The sequence below is a fragment of the Chinchilla lanigera genome, unplaced genomic scaffold (assembly GCF_000276665.1).
Source record: "Chinchilla lanigera isolate Chin_1 unplaced genomic scaffold, ChiLan1.0 scaffold00157, whole genome shotgun sequence".
Lineage (NCBI taxonomy): Eukaryota > Metazoa > Chordata > Mammalia > Rodentia > Chinchillidae > Chinchilla > Chinchilla lanigera.
The window spans coordinates 889,483-898,909 of NW_004955558.1; positions in this window are offsets into that span (position 1 = coordinate 889,483).

Below are 9,427 nucleotides of genomic sequence, written 5' to 3' on the forward strand. Positions count from 1 at the left end.
CCTTGCAAAATAAGCCCCAAACCAACAGAGGGGCCATCAGAGGAAGGACTGAGACCTGGGGAGTCAAAACAACACCAAGCAGATAAACAGTACAGTAACAGTACAGGACAACAGAGCTATGAAAAACCCCTGGATTTCCTTCCAGCTGGGGCAACCCAGAAATGTAGGGGAGGAAGTTAGGAGGAGGGCGAGTTTGGCCGAACTTGTGGGCTGGAGTCGGGGTAGCAGCTGCAGATCTGGTCCTGGAAACTTGGTTCCATGTTGCTTTTCCACAGAGACTCAGGTATATTCTGAAGGAGGTGAGGAACAAGCCTGGATGGAAGCTTCTTCCTCAGTGCAGGACCCTGTTGGATCTGGGGCCACTCCAGCTTGTTCCCTGCTTTGGGCCGTCCTCTCTTTGGAGACGTGATAGGGGAACTTCCTTTTCTTCTATCGGGGTTCATTTGTCTACGTGCTATGGCTTCTGAATGCAATTTCCTTCCCACTTACTCTTCTGTGTTCCTGCTCAAGTTAGAGGATGGGGTTTTCCCCAGGACGGGGTGTTGACCCTCTAACCAGGAGACGCCCGTATCTTCCCTGCTACTGGCCGGGGCAATAGCCAGAGGAAAGGGAAGGCAAGGAAGGTGGGTAATGCTTGCTGGACCCTTGTTCCCGACACAGAACATGGGCTGTGCAGGAAGGTGCATGAGGCCACAAAGCCCTATGCCTTCGCCTACCCATGATATATGGTCTGACTCTGATCCTCAGGCCCATGAAGCTCCAAATTTACATTTGCCACGTTTAAAATTTCCCCAGGCTATTTGTGACTTTGGAGCCTTAGTGAATTTCCACCCTTTTCTTCTAGATTTTGGATTGAAAAATCTTCTATCTCTTTGTTAGCCTTTCCATAGCTTTAAGATGCAATCTCATGCAAACATCGTCACATAAAGACCCAGAATAACGTTTGATCAAATGGGCAATGTGATGATCCAAATAGACATCTAATTCCCTGTGTTTCTGTGGGAAGTGAATCTGATACCCGGCCCACAAAGCCTCTGGACATGATTCATGGCCCCTTTCCATTTAAGCTCGTGCCTTTGGGGAGAGTTCTCAAGCTCCTGACTTCAGATACCATCTGTATGGTGGTGACTCTATGTTCATGTGTCCAGCCAGAACTTTATTTTAAACTCCAGATATACATACCTAATTTCTTTTCCACTTGTGCATCTAATGTAGCTGACCCAACTTGTCCCAAGCTGTGCTTCAATTCTCTTCCTTAAAAATTCTGCAGGAATTTCAAAGGAGGTGAGGAACTCATTCAGAATTGCAGGAATTCTGAATTCTCTTTCAGTCCTTCCCTTCTCTGGCCGTGGCAGCTTTAAGCTTGCATTGGCTTGAGCCCAAATCTTCAGGCCCATCTTAATTTTTTCTTTCTCTTTCTACTTGTATATGATCTGTCAACAAACTCTGTTAATTCTTCCTCTTCCCACCATCTGACTACAAACGTGGAGACCCTGGAACCCCCTCTCCTGTCCCTAGCACTGCAACAACTTTGACAGAGTCCAGCCTGCACAGCAAGTGGAGTGCTCAAGGGAAAGCAGATCATTTCCCATCCTTTGTTTGTTCAAGCGCTGTTTTTACACTTTGGTGTGATGGTTAACTTCAGGTGTCAACTTGACAGGGTCACAGGTTGAACATTTGGTCAAACATTGTTCCGGGTGTTGCCATGAGGGTGTTCTGGAATAAGATGAATATTTAAATTAGTAAACTTTGAGTAAGTTGGTTTTCCCTCCCCAACACAAGTAGACCTCAACCAATCACTTGAGGAACTGAGTAGACAGAAAGGCTGACCCTCCTATGAGCAGGTGGAGCTCCTTTCTTTGATGGCCTCCAACTTAAGCATCAGTTTCCTCCTACCTTTGGATTTGAACTAAAACATTGGCTCTTCCTGGCCTCCAACCTGCTACCCTGTGGTCTGGGACTACACCAGTAACTCTCCTGGGCTCCAGCTTGCTGAATGCAGATCTTGGGACTTGTCGGCCTCCATAGTTGTATGAGACAATTCTTCACAGTATTCTCCCTTTATCTGAAAGAGACACATGCCAAGACCTGATGGGTACCTGAAGCTACAGACGGTACTGAAGCCCATATATGTGTTGAGAATTTCCACCTTTCCACTGCAAGGAAGCACTATAAAGCTTCTCTTTGGCAAATCTGAATTGCCAACATGATTACTCTGTGCTTGTGGATCAATATTAGCTAAAATAAAGGTTATATTTGTAGGAAAATGGATACAACTTGATACCATAATGTTAAGTGAAATGAATCAGGCACACAAGCTCAAATACTGAGTGATTTTCTTAAATACTGAGTGAGAAACCTGAAATATAAATATTATAGGGAAAAATATACAATAATAGGAATCAGGGACATAGATGGAGGAAGGGGAAGGGAGCAGATGAAAAAAAATAAGGTGTGTTCTGTCCATGTACCAGCTCTCTATGATGAATGTAATCACGATGTACTGCAAACATGGGCTCATTAAAAAAACACGAGCACTGCAATGCGGTAAAAGCTGGTCTAATCACCGAGGTGCTAAGTGACTAATGGATACGTGTCACACATGGGATGGATACACCGCACAGAGATGATTCACGTCCAGGGTGGGGCAGAGGAGGACAGCACCAGATTTCATCACCCTGCTTGGCCTGGTGTGAAACTAAAACCTACGGATGGCTGATTTCTGGAATTTTTTGTTCATGTTCTTGAGTGATGATTGACCATAGGTAACTGGAACCAGGAAAGCAAAAACATAGATAAGGGTGCTACAATGAGTAAATACGCACAGACCCCATTTTGGCCCCCTCTCTCTGGTAAGCCCTGATTAATGTGCTCTTATGAAAGCCTCCAAATCTCCCTGTGACCCGGCCAGGTACCTGGCACTGCCCTCCTTCTACTCTCCCCACAGTCCCTGCCCTGCTGTCTGTCACCTGGCTGCTTCCCAGCCGCATGAAATTGCTCCCACTGGGACTTGCCTAGCACCTGCCGGATGCATTTCCTCACTCTTCTACCTTTGCTTAAGCGGCACCTTCCACATGCAACCTTCCCCAGCCACGTACTAGAAACCAGCCGTCCTCAGCAATTCCTCTTCTGATTCCTACGTCTACTTTTTTTTCCCCCCTAAGATATATCATTCTCTGGGAGAGGGGATATTTCAATTTCCATATGAAATGTCCACCTCCCCACTAGAGCGTTTGACTCACTTTCCCATCATGAGCTTGTCCTATGCAATATCTCCAGCTTTGGAAAACAGGGCCTGGCACACAGCAGGTACCCACGGGACATGGATGGAGAGCTGGTCCGCAGCGCCAGGCACTCTCCCGGGTGTGTTACACACACGAACTCACCTAATCCCCATGCGGCATCTCTAGAATTGTCTCTGTTTTCCAGGTGATCCAACTTAGGCAGAGTTTCAGGAACATTCGTAGGGTTGATTAGTTGGTAGACAACGGGTCTGAGTTCCCACTGTGTTCTCCACACCGCCACCCCTCAGGCCTGTCCGTACATCAACACCAGGGCTAGAGTCTGCCTGGGACAAGGACAAGCATGGATCGGAGACCCCAGTGAAAGGGGTCACTGGTGGGGGCCATCTCTCTACCAAGAGCTGTGGACAAAGTCACATCCCCTGATGTATCTGTGGCTGAGATCCTGCCTTCCCTCCTGATAGGGGACACCCCCTGCCTGCCCTGGACCCAGGCTCCTCTCATTACAACTCCCTTCCCATAATGGTGAACTTCCTCTTTAATCCCCTTGATTTTCCCTGAGCGTGCAGAGCTCTCATGTCCAGGGAACAGGACATGATCCCTGCATGGTGTTCTGATCCCTGTGTAGACAACATGCGTGAGGAAAGATCCCTCACCTCACACTCCCGGCTCCTAAGTCTGGACACACCTCGCACCTCCCTGCACCACCATGACTGGGCCGCATTTCTCTTTTCTTTCTGCCTTGCTGATCCCAGCCCCTGGCCTCACTCCCAACATCATGCAGCACCAAGTTCCCCTTTGATGGTGGCCTCACCTCTCCTGCACCCAGTGCTGCTTCCTGCCTGGCTTCCTCATCACCACCCTACAGCTGGGCATTTCTTCACTGACAGGAACCTGGCCTGGCCCTGTCCCTGGCAGCTGCAGGATACTGGCCCTGCCACTGTCGCTGATGTAGGCTGGTGAATGAATTGAGGGAAGGGGGTTGGTAGGGCTGAGGGTGGGAGCTGCAGCTGAGCTTCTGTGTCCTCACAGGGTCCCAGCAGGAGGAACCAGGGCTCCAGCTCCAAGTGCAGGGGACAGGGACCATGCAGGAGAGCCTGTGCGTCCCAGTGCCTGGCTCCTTCTCCTACCGCTCGACGGTGTGGTCTTCCTCTGGAGAGTTCTTCATCTCCTGGTTCCAAGCCAGGAACCACATGAACTGTGATGATCCTGGACCACAAACAACCCAGACTAGAAAGTGCAGAGATGAAAGGCCGATTCCGCCTTGTTAGGAAAATGCAGAGGAAAGCTCTTTGAGCATGATAGATGCCAGGTGGAGGATGAGGGAAGTTTTGTCTTCGGAATAGACACAAGAAATAGACATGGAATAGACATAAGAAAGACAACATATCCTTACAGAGATAAGAAGCTGAATTTGCAAGTAACAGGTAGGCAGCTCCCCCACAAGGGGACTTTGGGTCCTGGACACCCCATATGAGAGCAGGGACAGCATGCTACACCCTTGTCTGCTCTGGTCATGGGCTGGGAGGTCAGAGGAACATGGGCCGTGGACCCGCTTGGGCCCTGAGGCAGCAGTTACTGTCAGGGCCACGCTGGGTCCCCACCCTGGGCCCAGGCAGCTCCCTGTCTCCTCCTCAGCCCTGACAGAGAAACCCGCCCTCCACATTCCCGAGCCTCTGCAGTCCGGCCGCCTCACATGCCTGAGCTGCAGCCTGCCAGGATCCTGCCAGCAGGGGCCACCCCTCACCTTCTCCTGGTCAGGAGACGACCTGCACTCCATGGACCCGAGGAGCCTGAATTCTTCGGAGCTCCTTCTCACCCCATGGGCCCAGGACCACAACAGCAACCTCACCTGCCGGGTGAAACTCGGAGGATCTCAGGTGACCACGGAGAGGACCATCAGGCTCCATGTCGCCCGTGCATGGTGGATGGGACAGATGTATGAACTGCGTGTGTGTGTGTGCATAGGAGACAGGGTCAGAAGGCCGCATCCCCACCTACCTGGTTCCACCGCCCTCCTCTGGGACTTTCTGGACCCTCACCTGTCCTGCTGTTCACTCTGAAGCAGCCCCATTTCTGTCTCTCTCCCCAGATGTTCTATATAACCACAGCATCAACCTCTTGCTCAGAAAAGGCTTGGGAGGGGCTGGGGATTTAGATCAGCGGCAAAGAGTCTGCCTGGCAAGCGCAAGGTCGTGAGTTTGGTTCCCGGTTCCCGGTACCAGAGAAAAACAAAACAAAAAAAAAAAAAAAAAGAAAAGGCTTGGGTAGGATAGAGCCCAGCCTCGCTGTGGCTGTGATTTACAGAGAGGTCTGCAGGCAGAAGGGACAGCCAGACCCTCACTCCGCAGCCCCCAGGGCTGGCCTTGTGCCCCCACCTGTAATCAGCACACCCAGTAATGCTTTTTGGATGATCCTTTTTCCTCTTTCCCTTCCCTTCCCTTCCCTTCCCTTCCCTTCCCTTCCCTTCCCTTTTTTTCCTTCTTTCCTTTCTTTTCTCTTCTTTTCATATTTATTTCTAATTGGGATAAGATAAATATGAAAAATCATCCATATAAAATTATCCATTTGAATTATCCATCTATAAATTATGGAAGGTATTTGTGAGTACAACTTGGCAGTGCTGATTCCTTTCACCTCATCCAATCAACCTGCAGAGCCTTTCCAGTCCTGAGAAAATGAAGCTGCGCCCGTGGCCCCCAGCTCCCGCACCCCACACCCTGCTCTCTCTGCCTGCAGTGCTGAGTGTTCTGGGGCCTGGCCTCCTCTCCAGTTTCTCTCTTTCCACCTCCTCCGAGGCCTATCCCCCCTGTGGTGGATGACAACTCCTGGTCAGTGTGTAACCCCCAGCTGACCTGAGCCAGTGTGGTGCTGGGTGCGGGAGGCCCACCTGAGGATCGTTGCCGGCAGCACAAGAAGCAGAACTGGAACTGAGAGAAGCCGTTGGGAGATGTTATTTCTCCTGGAAAAGTTTGTCACGCTGGCTTTTCTGATATAGGCTCAGCTGTTCTCACCATCGGAGGAGCTCGGGACCTCGTTGTCACTGAGGACAGCTGTGGTGCCTTTCCGAGGAGCTCTGGTTCTTACTTTGAGCATCGCTTCCTGGCTCCAGTGCAGATCCCTCAGCCTGCTAGCACAGATCCTTCATCCTGCTGGCACAGACTTCCTAGATTTCACCACTGACCTTTGGGCCTTCCCAGTGCAGATCAGTGAGACAGGCCTGCGTGAGACATTGTTGTGGGCCCTAGGCCTCCAGCTGGACTTGCAGGGGCATTGCTATGGGCTCTACGTCTTCAGCTGGACTCATGCAGGGCACGTCCGTGGGATCCAGGCCCTCAGCTGGATTCTTTGGTCTTTAGTGTATGGACAGATTTCCTGCACTCTCTTTGTATATGACTCTGTGGGTGACCATTATAAAACAATTCTATAAATTATGTGTCCTGTATTATTTCCCCTTGCAAGGATCTGACTACAACACTCCCTCATCTCTGCTCCAGTCTTCTTTCTAGGCCCCCACCCCACTGCCCAGGGCCTCCAATCCTTCCTCTCCTCCTCCCTGAGTAATCATATTCTTCTTTGCACCCTGTCCTGATGCCTCTCACAGCTCAGTATCCAGCTGCTTTTTCTTTTTCCTTTTCTGCCACAGATCTGCACATTTGCCGGCCCCTGCACTATGCCTCTCCCCCCGGCACTGTCCCAGAACTCACTCTGAATAACTCCCTTTCTTCCCAGCGGTGCCCCCACTCGGTGGGTCTCAGGATCCTCATTTCCCAAGTCTCTTCCCTCCTCTCCTTCCCTTTGGCCCCAGCCCCAGCCCCGTCTGGTGCCCACACCTGGACCCCTCCCTGCCTCCTTTCCTAGCTCTCCAGTCCAGGCTGGCCTGGCCCCCGCAGGGTCTTTCCGGACCAAGTCTTGCTTCTGATTCTGTCCCCAGCACCTGCTGCTTTCCCAAACTCCCAGGGCAAAGCCTGGTCTCAAGGCTTCAGAGACCAGGCCTGCGTCCTCCCTCCCACCCGTGGGCCTCTGAGCGGCCCTTTCACGTGGCACATTGCCTCCCTCCGAGGCTGGCTCAATTCTTGACACATCCGTCCCTGAGTGGCCCTCACAGTTCTCCTTAACACAGAACAAGTCCTCTTTCTGTCAGCCTGGGGAGACTCCAGCGTTATCTCCCCTTCACCTACAAGTAAACCAGTCTCAGCCTCTGCCGCACCGTCTTGTCTCTGCTGAAGCTTGGTGGGAAGAGCAAAGCGACACTGCTTGCCTGCCTTGCAGCGCATTACTTGCCAACGCCGAGGATGCTGAGTGAGGCTGCAGCACTGCAATGTCCAGGGATAACTGAGCTGGACCCGGAAGGGAAAAGCTGAGTCCCTCCCAGGTTGGGATCTGGGGTCCTGGAGCTGCCCCGTGTAGGACCTGAGGATGAAGGGGATTCACCTGTCAGGATCAGCACCTGCTGTGCTTCCAGCACTTTTCCTCGGACCTCTCTGTGCAGTGTGAGTAGCAGTGCAGGACCCAGGACTGCAGCCTGGCAGGTGTTTGGGATGAGAGGGCCTGGGCCTGCGTCAGAAGTCCTACCTCCTTCCCTTCCCCTTCTTTGCACCTGTGTGCAGCTCAGGAGCAGTGAGGCTTCTGGTCCCTGGCCCTCACCCTGATCAGAGAGGTCCACATGGGGGCTGGCTTCCTGTTCACCTGTGGCATCACCGGGATCTACTACACCAGGTCAGCGGGACCGTTCCTCTGCAGGAAACCCCGAGAAGCCCTGGGCTCCAGGAGGACCTGAGTTGGCTGGCTGTGTCTTGAGCTAGTATTGCAGAGGCCGACTCTGATCTGAGACCCTCATGACTGTGGATGTGGAGATGCCCAAGGGCAAAGGCCTGAGAGGTCTTCCGGACCCCCTTCTTCTGGACCTGGGACAGAGGAATGAACAAGAGTTCAGAGGGACAGACCTGGGGACAGCAGCTTCTCCTTGGAAACTCTGGACTCACATGCCCCTTTCTGTCCTGCCTGACCCACTCCCTATCACTTACCCCCATTCCTGTTGGTCCTGCCCCACGATAGGCTAGACAGCCCCCACCTCTGCCCTCCTCCTTTTCCTCCCTCTCCATCCCCAGCCCTGTGATGAGAACACACTTTGCATCCTACTCCCAATACCAAGAGTTCCCAAGTGGGTTTCTGGCCTCCCAACTTCCCTGTGTTATAGACGTGGATACGTACAGAGCTGTGGACATAGCTTTTCTTTCTCAGTGAAAGACCCTGCCTCATTATAATTATTATAAGGTGTCATAGCATTTAAATAAAAGTAAAAACTATATCACACATATTGATTTTACTATTTCATAGCTCTGAGGGAGTTTTGGAATAAAATTATGTTTTAATGTTCCATTTTGGAGTGAATTTTTTTTTTTTTTGTCTTTTTGAGAAAAGGTTTTGTTATGCACTTTAGACTGGACTTGAACTCACTTTGTAGCCCAGGCTAGCCTCACACCCACAGCAATCCTCCTGCCTCAGCCTCCCAAGTGCTGGGGTTACAAGCTTGCACCACCATGTTAATGTTCCATTTTGTTAGACATGTTTCAACTAAAATTTGTTGGGTTGGGGATATATCTCAGAGGCACAGTGCCTGCCTGGCAAGTGCAAGGTCCTGGGTTTGATTCCTGGTAACACAAAAAAAAAAAAAATTCATTGTACTCAATTTTTTTATCTCTTTCTTTTTTATGTGTGGGGAGGGAATGGAATCCACATGCTAAGCTCATTCTCTAGCACTGAGCAGCACCAACACCTCTGCGTGTATTTTCTTTCCAGCCCTCATCCCCCTCCATGGGATTCTTGCTCCCCCAGTCCACACACCCCAGAGCCGCCACCACCATCTCCCCTACCCGTGTGCACTTGTACTCCAACGTCGTGCTCCACATACTTGGAATCAAGCCTTACACAGGATTTAGTGATTGGGTTCTTGAGCTCAGTGTAATTTTTCTGACTCATCCATGTTGTTGCTGGTATTCATAGTTCTTTTTTTTGGTAGTTTTTTTTGTATTCGGGTTTTTATATTTTATTTTCCTATTTTTCTCTCCTCTCTTTCACTCCTCTCCTTTTTCCTTCTTTTTTTTTCCTTTGGTTTGTTTTCCTTCTGTTTCTCTTTTTCCCTTCTTTTTTCAATGTTTAGTTTTCTTAATTTTTTTTTTTTT